The sequence below is a fragment of the Hyperolius riggenbachi genome, chromosome 8 (genome assembly GCF_040937935.1).
Source record: "Hyperolius riggenbachi isolate aHypRig1 chromosome 8, aHypRig1.pri, whole genome shotgun sequence".
Classification (NCBI taxonomy): Eukaryota; Metazoa; Chordata; class Amphibia; order Anura; family Hyperoliidae; genus Hyperolius; species Hyperolius riggenbachi.
The window spans coordinates 240,954,435-240,969,701 of NC_090653.1; the positions used below are offsets into that span (position 1 = coordinate 240,954,435).

The window sequence follows — 15,267 nt, forward strand, 5'->3', positions numbered from 1 at the left end:
TAGAACATGTAAAAGGACGCTCACCCATGATTTTTCTGATGTGTAGTAAGATTACCTTTCTGTCTGGAATATTCCCCACACTCTGGACATGAATAAGGACGCTCTCCTTTGTGATGTCTGAGAAAAATACATTTACGAATGAAACATTTCCCACATTCAGAACATGTAAAAGGACGCTCTCCTGTGTGACTTCTCGGATGTATAATAAGACTACCTTTCTGCATGAAACATTTCCCACACTCTGGACATGAATGTGGACGCTCTCCTGTGTGAATTCTCTGATGTTTAATAAAATTTGATTTGACACGGGAAGATTTTCCACATTCGGAACATGGATAAGAACGCTTTCCTGTGTGATTTCTTTGATTTCTAATAAGATCAGATTTCTGACTGAAGCATTTCCCATACTTTGCACATAAGAAAGGACACTATCCTGTGTGAATTCTGTGATGTGTACGTAGACCAGTTTTCAAACACAAACATTTCCCACACTCAGAATATAAAAAAGGATGGGCATTTGAGCTAACAGGATAGGATATATCAGAAGATTCCACAGGATTGGAGAGATGTGGTGATTTGTCCTCATGGTGACGTCTGCTGTGTATATTTTCTGCAATGGAGTTTCCTGCTGGTAAATGTAGTGCGCACCATTATCGTCTGCACCATAATCTGTTGTAGAAATAATAACAGAGAATAGTCATTGTCCTGTCAGCAGTCATGTGTGTTGCCGTAGCAGTTACAGATAATAAAGACCAGGTCAGACACAAACTCAATAGATAAGAAGATAAAACCAAGAATAAAAAAACAGCGACCCACCCATAGGATCCAATGTCATAGAAACAATCACATCAACCAATCCAGTCCAACAATAGAGCAGATGCCTCCCGCCTTGCAGCACATATAATGTACAGACTGGGAGCCCCAATACACAGCAAGGTGCCACATAGCATCACAGATACCCAACACATCCTACCAGTATAGATACATAAATGTAAGTGCTGAAGGGTTAAAGCACTGTGTGCCAAAAGCTATATAAAGGTGGCCACAGACCATCAAATGTTTCCTTCAGCTCTTTTAAATACAGTCAGTTTTTTTGATTCATTGTTTTGTTTAAAAACCAACACACCATTCAGATATTTTTAGAGACTGATCAGAATTTTGCCACCGCAGCTGATAGATCAGAAGGCTGAAAACATTTTAGGGAATTTAACCCTTTAACAGTTTTTTTTTCTCACAAAAGCCAGTTATGTTTGTATTGTGTTTATAACCTCTCGAGGACCACAGGCTTACACCCCCAGGTGACCAGGCCATTTTTTACAATTCAGCACTCTGCAGCTTTAACAGTTCGCTGCACAGGCATACAACTTATCACCCAAATGAATCTTGCCTCCTTTTCTTGCCACCAACAGAGCTTTCTGTTGGTGGCATCTGATTGTTGCTGCCCACAGAATACCGTGCACTTGAATATCAGGGACTACTACTCCAGTGCATGATCTGGCATTGTGTATGTTACTGCTTATTACCTGCAGTGTGTTGCATGTCAACCCTATTATCATTGTCTGTAATCCTATGTATCGTCCAGCACTGTGTAATATGTTGGTGCTATATGAATCCAATACACCTGTGAAGTAAAAACCATTTCAGGTGACTACCTCTTGAAGCTCATCAAGAGAATGCCAAGAATGTGCAAAGCAGTAATCAAAGCAAAAGGTGGCTACTTTGAAGAACCTAGAATATGACATATTTTCAGTTTTTTCACACTTTTTGGTGATGTACCGTATTTTTCGGACTATAAGACGCTCCGGACCATAAGACGCACCTAGGTTTAGAGGACAAAAACCAAGGAAAAAAAGAATATACTAAGCCTGGTGCGTCCATGGTGCAGGGGCATCTTATAGACTTTTCCCCCACAATTATTATGTCTCCCTTGTGCCTTCCTTGTTTCCCTGTGTTCTCCTCTGTCCCTCTGCTGCCTTTGTGTCCCCCTTGTGTCCAGTGTCTCCCTGTGCCCTCTGGTATCTTCCTGTGTCCTCTTTCCCCCTTCCTCTGACCCCATGTCATCTGTCCCCCTTCCTCTGTCTCCAATGTCCTGTTTCCTCCATATCCAGTGTCTTCTAAACCTGTTAGCCCAGTGTCTGCTATCCCTGTCCTCCGTGTTCCAGTGTCTGCATGTCCTCCTGTGTCTGTTGTTTTCCGTCTCCAGCCTGTCCTAAGGTCTGCGTGTCCATCTGTATTAAATATATTCACGCAGCTGCAGCTGTCCTCAGGCTGTCCTGTCTTAAATACATTTTGTCTGCAATGCCCCCAGGTACTACCGTCTACAGCAACTGGAAGTCCGCACAACATACCGTACATGCTGCTAGCCTCAGACTGTCCCCGGTTATACCTCCGCGCTGTCCCCGCTTTTATCTCCGCGCACATTCAAGTCCGTGACGTCCCCGGTATTACCGATACGTTCTTAATCAGGAAGTGTCCCGCTCAGCGTTGTGGATAAATGGACCAATCAGACGGGGGACGCTGGCCCCAACCGCCAATCACGCCGCACACTGCTCCTAGCACTTCCGTTAATAGGATGAGATGGGCTAGAGGGCGGGACAGCCTCTCCGTCATTGGGACCAATCACGGAGAGTGCACAGTGATTGGTCCCAATGACGGAGAGGCTGTACCGCCCTCTAGCCCATCTCATCCTATTAACGGAAGTGCTAGGAGCAGTGTGCGGCGTGATTGGCGGTTGGGGCCAGCATCCCCCGTCTGATTGGTCCATTTATCCAAAACGCTGAGCGGGACACTTCCTGATTAACAACGTATCGGTAATTCCGGGGACGTCACGGACTTGAATGTGCTCGGAGATAAAAGCGGGGACAGCGCGGAGGTATAACCGGGGACAGCCTGAGGCTAGCAGCATGTACGGTATGTTGTGCGGACTTCCAGTTGCTGTAGACTGTAGTACCTGGGGGCATTGCAGACAAGATGTATTTAAGACATGAAGCTGCAGCTGCGTGAATATATTTAATACACGGGGACACGCAGACATTAGGACGGGAAGGAGGCGCAGGTCCCAAAATTTAGTATTCGGACTATAAGACGCACTGACTTTCCCCCCCCCCCCCCACCACTTTTGGGGGAGAAAAAGTGCGTCTTATAGTCCGAAAATACGGTACTATACTTCCACATGTGTTAATTCATAGTTTGGATGTCTTCAGTGTGAATCTACAATGTTCATAGTCATGTAAATAAGGAAAACTCTTTGAATGAGAAGGTGTGTCCAAACTTTTGGTCTGTACTGTACCTAATGCGGTACTTTACCAAACTATTATTTTTTACCAAACAGCTCTGAGTGATTTGCCGCCAATGTGAAGGCCGGAGGGATGGTGCACATGGTCTTGTCTGGGGCACCAAATAGGTGGGAAATGGCCATGGGTGTAAGCACATTGTTACATATTGCAATGGGCAAGGCTGCTTGTTCACCTGGAAGTGGCATCCCTGAGTCACTGGTCCCCATCATGTCACTCTCCTCTGCAGACTGCTGCTCCTCCTTCACGTGTCTCTTCATTATCTCCATCTTCCAGCTTCACAGTTGTCACTCCTTCAGCCTAAACACAGAAAATAACACTGTTACAATGCAAGCACTGATGAAGTGAAGTCATTCCATATGGAGTCAATGTTATGTTTACAGCCTCAGTTCCATCTACCTGACGAGGGTGGGGGATGGTGTGATCTTCCTATGTACTATCCTGGGAATTAAGAGGACCTGTATATCTCTCCGGTGAGGTTCTGTTACTGGATGATCTGGATCCACCTGTTTGGAACAAACACAAGGGTGGGAAAGGCAGAAATATGAGATTCCTCTATTACAGCATAAAAGTGATCTGTGTCATGTAGTGCCAGTGACTGCTGTACAGAAGCAGCTTTGTGTTTGGCTGGGGGAGCTCTGCAGTGTATTGCAGCTCACAGATAACTAACCCATGCTCTATAATAAGCTCCTTATTAGATGGGAATTTCCAGTAGCCTACCCCCACAGCACACCTGCAGAGACAGGCCCTGACCAAATCCAGTGGAGGAGCAGCCCTATTTGAGATAAAACAAGGCTGTCACCCTCAACCACACTTTGCAAGACTCAGACACCACTAGCAGTTGTGTGTGAACAAATCTGCTAGACACAAACACACACACACAGATTTCTGCGCTGAAAGGATATCTGTCCCTGTCTATGGCAGTTACAACAATGTCACGCACTGCTGTCAAGCAGCACGCATTCAGGCTGGCGTTCACGTCTCTTGGGTCAGCCGCAGGATTTGCTGGCATAGTATTGACACAGTGGTGGTGGTGGCTGATGCTGGCACATTAGGGGCATTGGGGAGGCGGCTGCTGGCATAGTAGGGGCACAGTGGTGGCTGATGCTGGCACATTAGGGGCATTGGGGTGGCGGCTGCTGGCATAGTAGGGGCACAGTGGTGGCTGATGCTGGCACATTAGGGGCATTGGGGAGGCGGCTGCTGGCATAGTAGGGGCACAGTGGTGGCTGATGCTGGCACATTAGGGGCACTGGGGTGGCTGCTGCTGGCACATTAGGGGCACTGGGGTGGCTGATGCTGGCACATTAGGGGCACTGGGGTGGCTGCTGCTGGCATAGTAGGTGCACAGTGGTAGCTGCTGCTGGAACATTAGGGGCACTGGGGTGGCTGATGCTGGCACATTAGGGGCACTGGGGTGGCTGATGTTGGCACATTATGGGCACTGGGGTGGCTGCCGCTGGCATAGTAGTGACACAGTGGTGGCTGCTGCTGGCACATTAGGGGCACTGGGGTGGCTGCCGCTGGCACAGTAGTGACACAGTGGTGACTGCTGCTGGCACATTAGGGGCACTGGGGTGGCTGCCGCTGGCACAGTAGTGACACAGTGGTGACTGCTGCTGCCACATTAGGGGCACTGCGGTGGCTGATGCTGGCACATTAGGGGCACTGGGGTGGCTGATGCTGGCACATTAGGGGCACTGGGGTGGTTGATGCTGGCACATTAGGGGCACTGGGGTGGCTGCTGCTGACACATGAGGGGCACTGGGGTGGCTGATGCTGGCACATGAGGGGCACTGGGGTGGCTGATGCTGGCACATGAGGGGCACTGGGGTGGCTGCTGCTGGCACATGAGGGGCACTGGGGTGGCTGATGCTGTCACATGAGGGGCACTGTTGTGGCTGATACTGGCACATGAGGGGCACTGGGGTGGCTGCTGCTGGCACATTAGGGGCACTGGGGTGGCTGCTGCTGGCACATTAGGGGCACTGGGGTGGCTGCTGCTGGCACACTCTGCAGATTCGCTGCGGTTTTCGCTCTAGTGGAAACGCGCCCTTACACTTGGCTGAGGCGGAATTTATTATTAGTCAGATGATGAAATGAAGTGCCTTTTGCTGATACCTTTTGTTCAGCAATACACATTACAGCAGCCTATCTCAACCTTTTTACCCTGGAGAAACCCTGCAAATTCTTTTTGGATCTTAAAGGAATCAACAGCAAAAAAAAACAAAAATCCGGCCTCTGCACCGTGCGGGGAGCCCGGGACATCGGCGGAGAGCGGAGCTGTCAACGTGGGACAGTCGGCTGCAAGCGGAGCAGTGCTTTTCAGCGCTGCTAGATTTGGGCGCAGCCGGCGCCACCATAGACTAGAATAGGAATCCATAGCTCCCAACTGTCCCTCTTTTGGAGGGACAGTCCCTCTTTGGGAGCCCTGTCCCTCTGTCCCTCTTTCCTCCTCATTTGTCCTTCTTTCTATGTAAATATATTTATTTCTCTACTAAAACCAGGGGTCGAGTCCTGCGTGAACGCGGGGGGACAGCGTCCACCCACTTTTTTTGGACAGTGGACGCCGTCCCCCCTAGCACCCTGGAGGGGAGCAGCGCAGCAGAGAGGAGCATTGTGCGCAGCGTGGGGAAGGGCGGACATTTCTCCCCCCCCCCCTCCCTCACTTTGGGGCTCCTCTCTGTGGCTCTCCCCTCCATAAAGAATGCGGCGGTGGTGGCTGGCGGCGGTGACTGGCAGCGGCTTCAGTGGGCGGGACTTACCTCCTCCAGTGTTCCGGGTTGACGCTGTTCGTGCAGCTACTCTGGTCTTCACTAGACCAGAGTAGCGGCACGAACAGCGTCCACTTGCCGGAACGCTGGAGGAGGTAAGTCCCGCCCACTGATGCCGATGCCAGTCACCGCCGCCGCATTCTTTATGGAGGGGAGAGCCACAGAGAGGAGCCCCAAAGTGAGGGAGGGAGGGGGGGGGGAACGTCCGCCCTTCCCCACGCTGCGCACAATGCTCCTCTCTGCTGCACTGCTCCCCTCCAGCTGGGGGGGACACCTATTCACCTGGCTACATATACTGGGCACTTATACACCTGGCTACATATATTGGGGCCACTATACACCTGGCTACATATACTGGGCACATATACACCTGGCTATACTGGGGACACCTATACACCTGGCTACATATACTGGGGACACCTATACACCTGACTACATATACTGGGCACATATACACCTGGCTACATATACTGGGGCCACTATACACCTGGCTACATATACTGGGCACATATACCCCTGGCTACATATACTGGGCACATATACTGGGCACATATACACCTGGCTACATATACTGGGCACATATACACCTGGCTACATATACTGGGCACATATACACCTGGCTACATATACTGGGGACACCTATACACCTGGCTATACTGGGGGCACCTATACACCTGGCTATACTGGTGACACCTGAACACCTGGTTACATATACTGGGGACACCTGGCTATACTGGGGACACCTATAGACCTGGCTACCTATTCTGGGGACATCTATACACTTGGCCACCTATTCTGGGAATATCTATACACCTGACCACCTATTCTAAGGACATCTATACACCTGGCTACCTATTCTGGTGACATCTCTACATCTGGCCACCTATTCTGGGGACAACTATACACATGGCTACTTATACTGGGGACTCCTATAGACCTGGCTAGCTATACTGGGGGTACCTATTTTGGGAGAACTGCTGTCAGATCTGTATTTTTGGGGAACCGCTGATGCCAGATTACGTGTATTTTGGGGAACCGCTGCCAGATTGTGTATGTTGGGGGACCACTACTGCCAGATTACATGTATTTTGGGTGTTACGTGTATTTTGGATGATCCACTGCTAGGTTTCGTGTATTTTGGGGAACTGCTTCCAGATTATGTGTATGTTGGGGGAACTGCTGCTGCCAGATTGTCTATTTTGGGGGAACCACTGCTATATTATCTGTATTTTGGAGGAACCTCTGCCAGATTATGTGTATTTTTGGTGAAATGCTGTCAGATTACATCTACTTTTTGGGGATACACTACGACAGAGCTCAAACTCCCCTGGCAGACCTTTTATACCACTGCTAAGGCCCTGTATATTTGGCCCCACCCATGACCACGCCCACGCTATGCTTGACCATGCCCATTTTTGGGCGAGGTTTTTAGGGTGAGTCCACTCACTTCTTTTTCCAGGACTAGACCCCTGACTAAAACATGTGTTTGATTGATTCTAAACTTTATTCCCATCCTTTAAATTGATATATTACTAATTTTAAACTGTTAATATGAAGGAAAATGAAACAGGATAGAAAGGACCAGTGTGGTTTGAATGATAAAACAACGTATTTTTCTTATGACATCTTTATGGTATGCATGACTAGGGGTGTGGCGGGGGCGTGATCAGGGGTGTGGCTTAAGTGTCCCTCTTTCTCATCTCCAAACGTTGGGAGGTATGGGAATCACATTTATAGCAGCGCTCAGTAAGTACCGTCGGCGCCGTCAGAAGACGGAGCCGAAGTTGCTTAACCTCCTTAGCGGTAACCCCGTGTGTGACACGGGGTAAGCCGCCGGAGGGTGCCGCTCAGGCCCTGCTGGGCCGATTTGCTTAATTTTTTTTTTGCTGGACGCAGCTAGCACTTTGCTAGCTGCGCCAGCACCCCGATCGCCGCCGCCGCGCGCCCGATCGCCGCTATCCGGTGCGGCGCGCGGCCCCCCCCCCCCCCAGACCCCGAGCGCTGCCTGGCCAATCAGTGCCAGGCAGCGCCGAGGGGTGGATCGGGTCTCCCAATGACGTCCCGACGTCGCTGACGTCGGTGACGTCATCCCGCCCCGTCGCCATTCTTTGAACGGGATTTCCTGATCGCCTATCGCCGGAGGCGATCGGCGGGGCTGGGGGGATGCCGCTGAGCAGCGGCTATCATGTAGCGAGCCCTCGGCTCGCTACATGATAAAAAAAATAAATAAATAAAAAAAAACTGTTGCGCTTCCCCCTGGCGGTATTTTTCATACCGCCAAGGGGGTTAAAAAACACAATAATTCGGCCTCCAGCAATCGCTGGAAGCCGAATTATATCATTCCCCACTATCCATGGTGGCCTGAAGGGGGAATAGTAATTAACACGGGCTGGACTTGTGCAGAAGCAGGATCAGCCATATACTGGCTGTATCCTGCGCCCAAGTCTACCGGCACCGATTTCAAATGTATGCGCTCCAAGGGGCTGGAGAAAGCCCCAGGTGAGTGAAGCTGATTTTTGTTTTTTCACTTACTTGGGGCTTCTACCAGCCCCATGCAGCCATCCTGTGCCCTCGTAGTAGTGACCCACTGCTGCTCTGGTCCTCCTCCGTCAGCTCGTTTCGTTTTTGCCGACCTCGGGGTCGGCAGGCCGCATTGTGTACATTTTTACGCATTCCCGCTGGTGCAGGAACATTAACACATACTTTTTTTACGCGTTAGTGGTTCAAAGCGTAAAATTTACGCGTTGAACCACTAACACGTAAAAATGTATGTGTTGCGTTGTATGTATGTACAAAATGTATGTGTTGTTTATGCGTTGAACCACTAACACCTAAAAATGTATGTGTAATGTACGCAATGCGGCCCGCCAACCCCAAGGTTGGCAAAAACTAAACGAGCTGACCGAGGGGAACCAGAGCAGCAGTGAGTGACTACGAGGGCACAGGATGGCTGCATGGGGCTGGTAGAAGCCCCAGGTAAGTGAAACTCATTTGTTTTTTTTGCCTGATAACTCCTTTAAGGAACTCCTGCAAGTCATTTTTGGATCTCAAGGAACCACTGAAATAATTTTGCAGCAGCTGGCATAGTCTTTAGGGCCTTTTTCCACTACACAGCTGAATTGCAAATCGTTAGTGATTTTTAAATCGCTAGGGTTGCTACTTTATCATAGAAATCATGAGAAGTATTTTCCACTATAGTGATTTGATTTGCAAATTGCAATCGCTTTTTGGAGCGATTTTAAGAGGGATAATGTAATGCAAATGAAAAATCACAATCGCATAACAAAATTAATGAAAAAGCGCAATCGCTGTCATTTATGATTGCAATTGCTAGTGGAAAAGGGCCTTAACATTACTACTGCCTACTGAGCCCACAGCTCAACAGCTTTGAGTCCCCGAGGAGAAAAGCGCAATATAAATGTTATTTATAAATCATCATCAATAATAATAATAACTTGTCTTGTCTTGTATAGTTGCCTTCCGAGACGAAGGGGGTAAAACAGATTTTAGTCACCTGGGGCTTTTTCCAGCCCATAGTAGCCAATTGAGTCCCCCTCTGCAGCCCAGGTCCTCCGCGATGTCCCGCTGGCTGCCAGTAAACATCGTGCAAAAATGCAGCGTCTCAAAAATAGTACAAAAACTTTATTGATACAAAACACACAACTTGACATGAAAGATCCGTGTAACTTGAATACAGAGGCTCAATAAAGGCTTATTCAAATTGTTTGGCTGGCAGAAAAAAGGACCATATTAGTAGAATTGGCATAATGGTTGAATTCCAATTCAACCATTATGCCAATTCTGCTAATAAGGTCCTGCCAATTCAACCATTACGCCAATTCTGCTAATATGGTCCTGCCAATTCAACCATTATGCCAATTCTGCTAATATGGTCCTGCCAATTCAACCATTACGCCAATTCTGCTAATATGGTCCTGCCAATTCAACCATTACGCCAATTCTGCTAATATGGTCCTGCCAATTCAACCATCACGCCAATTCTACTAATATGGTCCTTTTTTCTACACCAATTCAACCATTATGCCAATTCTACTAATATGGTCCTTTTTTTCTGCCAGCCTTTATTGAGCCTCTGTATTCAAGTTACACGGATCTTTCATGTCAAGTTGTGTGTTTTGTATCAATAAAGTTTTTGTACTATTTTTGAGACACTGCATTTTTGCGCAATTTTCAGTCCAGTACTGCAAGTCCAGTACTTATTGCAACATAGTTTATATGGGTATAATGGAACACCCGCTACATGGACTGTACTTTTTTTTTGCCTTTATGTCTTAAAAGACAGTACCCACAATATACAGTATATTACATAACATGCCAGTAAAGATCGCCACCCCGCTGGCGGGTCGGGTCTTCTGCACCTGCACGGGCCCATGCATCCACATCATCTGGCGCGTACTGCGCCTGTGCACAACTACTGCACAGTTGCAGTGCGTGGCAGATAATGTGGACGCGCAGGTGCAGAAGACCCGACCCGCAGGCAGGGTCATGATCTTTACTGGCAGCCAGCGGGACAACACGGAGAACCGGGGCTGCGGCGAGGGACTCAGACGGCTGCTATGGGCTGGAAGAAGCCCCAGGTAAGTAAACTCTGTTTTACCCCCTTTGATCTCAGAAGTCCTTTAGATTACTTTGATTAAATTGCTGATTTGTCCAGCAGGTGGCAGATTGACACAGCGTGAAGTATTGTAGTTTTACCACAGAAGATGGAAAAGGAAGGTGCCTGAGGTTGGGAGCATGCAGAATTGAATTCGTTTTTCAGCAGTGCACTCCTGAGAAGAGGATGAAAAAAGTATGTACTGACTGCATAGAAAGTTTAGACAATGATTGTTTAACTCCTGCAAGTAGGAATTCACATGATTATAAGAAACCTGTGGCTGGCTCAAATTAGCTGTTAACTTTTATGGAATGTGCCAGGAGTCTTATATGCAGTTAGGTTTTTTTTTAATCACTTGTAATTGCTTCAGGCCCATTGTCTACAAATAACTGGTGTATGTGTGGGCATTATATCCCCCCCCCCCCCCCCCAGCCTTAAAGGGGTTCTGTAGTGTTTTTTAAAATCAAAAAGTGTCACTTACCTGGGGCTTCTAATGGGCCCCCTGCAGATATCCTGTCCCGTGTCCTCGCTCCCAGAGACACGAGAGGGAGCGAGGAGATGCGTGGCCGCTCAGCCGCAGTGACTTTCATCTAGTCAGACGAATAATTGGACGGTGAGCCACGGCGGGGAACGGAGGATTATTCACTGACATCGTGGAACAGAATATCTGCAGGGGGCTGTTAGAAGCCCCAGGTAAGTGACAATTTTTGATTTTTTTTTTAAAACACTACAGAACCCCTTTAACCACTTGAGGACCGTAGGCTTACACCCCCTAGTGACCAGGCTATTTTTTACAATTTGGGCCACTGCAGCTTTAAAGGAGTTATCAGGAATTCCTAAAGAAAATAAGTGCTACTTACCCAGGGCTTCCTCCAGCCCCAAGCTCCCAGCATGTCCCTCGCCACAGCTCTGCAGTCAGCCGTTCGCCGCAGCTCCGTCCCGGTCCTGGCCGGCCTGTACTGCGCCTGCACGAGTGGCGCTGTCAATCACCGCCACGTGGGCCAGAGCGGACTGCGCAGGCGCCTGCCAGAAGACTATGCAGGCCGGAGCGGGCTGCGGGCTATGAACTGGCATGGCGTCTATTAGATGCTGCGGCCAGTTCATGCAATAGTACGGTGGCCAGAGTCCCGAGGCCGGGACGTCCCACGGCTAAAAGTGGGACGTTTCCCGGGAGCTAGCGCAGCCTTGGACAGGGAAAAGCGGGACGTATGGTCACCGTAATGTATGTATTTGTGTGCGTGTGTGTGTGCCGCCATCACTCGAAAGTCATCCAGTGACCAATTGTGCCTAGTTTGAAAACCCTGTGATTAACAGTGTAAGGATGGCTGCAGTTCACATTTTCCAAATTAAAATGAACGGCTGAAATGTGATTGGCTGTTTGGTGCTCCTCCCACTTTCCCTGATTTTTTTTTTACCTCAGTCACCAATTGCTTAATTGTGCCAAGTTTGGGGGCTCTGGCTTTATTGCTGTGAAAATGGCAGCCTTTTACATTTTTTCCATTGACGAGAATGGGTGAAATCTGATTGGCTGATGGTGGTTCCGCCCAGGTGTGGAGGGGGGACGTGAGACCCCCAGAACATAGCTTCCCAGCAAGTAAGGGATCTGTATACCAAGTTTCATTTAAATCAGTCAAAGAGTTTTCACACACATACACTTTTGGGTACCTGGAGTAAAATCTGAGGTGTCGGAGTCAGATGGTTTTTGTACCGACTCCACAGCCCTAATGTCCAATATAGTTTAGAAGTTTGTTGATCAGGTTTGCAGGGATTAATAGGCCATTGGCAAATTTGGGTGAAGTAATCAAATCTAACAGATAATCAAACAAGTGTGTGGAGATCTTCATTGTCTGTGAGACTTTGAGGGAGTTCACTCCCACTTTAAAGTAAACCCGAGGCAGCCCTTACAAAAAAACTTAGATCAGGGGTCTCAAACTCGCGGCCCGCGGGCCATTTGCGGCCCTGGATACAATATTTTGTGGCCCCTCGCCGGCCACAAAATAGCTTCCTTAGGGCTCTTTCACACTAGAGGCTGTGGTAGAAAAGGCTGAAAGTCAGCCTTTTGCTTAACGCCATACATAACGTTTTCAAAGCGTTTTCAAAGCCTTTTGAAAGAGTTTTACAGCTCATATGAAAACGTCCTTTTTTTTTTTCTTCTATAAAAATAAGTGAACAAGTCAGCTGTAAAACGCTTTGAAAACGCTTTGAAAACGCTGAAGTTGGCGTTTTCCATTGACTATCATTGAAACGCCAACAGCTAACTTCGGCTGTAAACAGCCCTGAAAAAACTCCTGGGAGCGTTGAAACGCAACGCTCCAAAACGCCGAGTTAGATGTGAAAGGTAAAATGAAAGTCTATGGACTTTCTTTTACCTAGCAAAACGCCAACTTCAGCCGTGGCGTTAAAACGCCGAAAAATCCCTCTGGTGTGAAAGGGCCCTTATAGTTCGCTTCACTGCTCCCAAGTAATCCGCCGCATCCCCGCCGCTAAACGAGGGCTGCAGAGCCCCCAAATCTCCCGGGGGGCAGTCCGACGGCATTTCCTGGAAGGGGCAGAGCTTTCAGCTTCAGCTCTGCCCCTCCTGATGGCAATCGCCGCACGGATCGCCGCCTCTCTCCGCCCCTCTCTGTGAAGGAAGAGTGAGAGGGGCGGGCAGAGGCGGCGATGCGCCGCGATTGTGAAATTCCTTATGCGGCCCAGCCTCATCCTGACTTTGCCTCCTGCGGCCCCCCAGGTAAATTGAGTTTGAGACCCCTGACTTAGATACTTACCTAGGTACAGGGAAGCCTTTGGATAGCCATTGAAGCAGCAGGAAAAAAGCAGCCATACTATGCCAGGAAAAAAACTCTACTTACATAACAGATGTATTGTACTGTCCATGTTTTAATTTCAGTGAATTTTATATAGTAAACTAGCCGATGGCCCGGCGTTGCCCGGGTATGTATTTGGCTTGTGTTGGCTCTGCCCACTTTTCCTAACCCTAACACACAATTACTCAATGAGCTAGTTTGTGAACTTTGCAGTCATTGGCATCAATAATTTGCATTGAAATGAAACAAATCTGATTGGCTGTGGCTCCACCTCTTTTTCTTAATTTGAACCCCAGTCACCCAATGACCTACTGTACCAGGTTTGAGGCTTGTGCCATTAACAGTGCACAAAAGGCAGCAATTAAATATTCCCCTTGAAAATCAATAGGTGAATTGTGATTGGCTTTTGTAGGCTCCACCCACTTTTCTGAATATTAATCCCAGCCACAAATGTCGGCACTTTTAAGCTTCTTTTTGTTTGTCGAGCAGGCCAGCGTCCCATCTGCTGCCCAGCCCCCACGATTGTCATTCATGTGATATTAAAATGCACTCGAAGGGCAGCAGTGGTAGCACCTCGCCTATCAAGCACTGACAACGTGGTGGCGTTACCATTTGGTGAAAAACCATCTCATGTCGCGCTGTGCTCAAATCATCCAGTCGGGTCAGGATTTCAGTTTGTCCACCCTTAGGGTCCTTTTACACTTAATCAGTTGCTCTCAGTTAAAACGGAAAGAAAACTGAATTTCAAAGTAAGTCCCATGTTTTCCTATGGCACCTTTCACACTTAACGCATTTTAACTGAAATCTTCTTCCCAATACAGTGCTATGGAAAAAAACGCGTACCAACGCGCACTAACACATACCAACTGATTAAGTGTAAAAGGGGCCTTAGCTGTCCTGCCAACAGTTTTGCGGCACTTTGGCTCCGTGTGTCAAGGTGGCCATACATCAGACGACTAGGATGAAAATCAGTGCCGCCAAGTGCATGCCCGACCAACAAAACTACCAATTTTGGGGGGGGAAATTGGTCGCATGGTCGATAGCGCATGCTGCAAGATGTCAGGCCGAAGTTAATTGGTCGGCAGAAACGGTGTGCAATTTCCAGACGATTGACGAAACCATCTGCTGCCTCACCGATGTGCCCCCCTAATGTCAATGCCCCCTCCCCCCGCTGCCCCATGCAAAGTATACATTACCTGTCTGCGGCCTCCGCTTGTCCCCCGCTGTTCCAGGCGCATTCTCCTCTTCTGCATACACGCACACCCTACATGGTTTCCTGGTAAGGGTGCGCGTGTGATGTCACACACATGCGCCCTTACTAGGAAACCATGTGGGATGCGCGTGTATGCAGAAGAGGAGAATGCGCCTGGAACAGCAGGGGACAAGCGGAGGCCACGGCCAGGTAATATATATCCACTTTGGCACGGCGGGCATTAGGGGGGCACAGCGGCGAGGCGGCGCACAGGGCCGATTCCGGATCGATTTCAGCATATGGTGTATGGACAGCTGTCAGATCTCTCTCTTATCAGATTCGATTAGAGAGAGATTTGTCACTTGGTCGAATCTGCCCATACATCGCTCGATGTATGGATACTTTTAAGGTTCATACACACCGACCAGCTATCTGTCCAACTATCGTGGCTTAAATTGTCATGTCTAATCAGTTAATTGGAAGGGTACGACCTCATTTGCACGTCTGTGTCATAATAACAGGAAGTAAAATCCTGTCTGTTTACCTACCACAGCTGTCCATTAATCAGCAGGCACAATACAGCCAC

General features: G+C 48.6%; 1 long non-coding RNA gene across 1 annotated transcript in view; it reads right to left on the reverse strand.

Moving 5' to 3' along the window:
• Positions 1-406: 406 nt before the first annotated feature.
• LOC137528493 (uncharacterized) overlaps positions 407-15,267 on the reverse strand; it is an 18,556-nt gene continuing 3,695 nt past the window's right edge. Inside the window, exons 2-4 of the long non-coding RNA XR_011023412.1 lie at positions 3,693-3,799; positions 3,469-3,593; positions 407-669 (exon numbers count right to left, since the gene is read on the reverse strand). This is a non-coding gene — a long non-coding RNA (uncharacterized lncRNA). The remainder of the gene's footprint in view (positions 670-3,468; positions 3,594-3,692; positions 3,800-15,267) is intronic.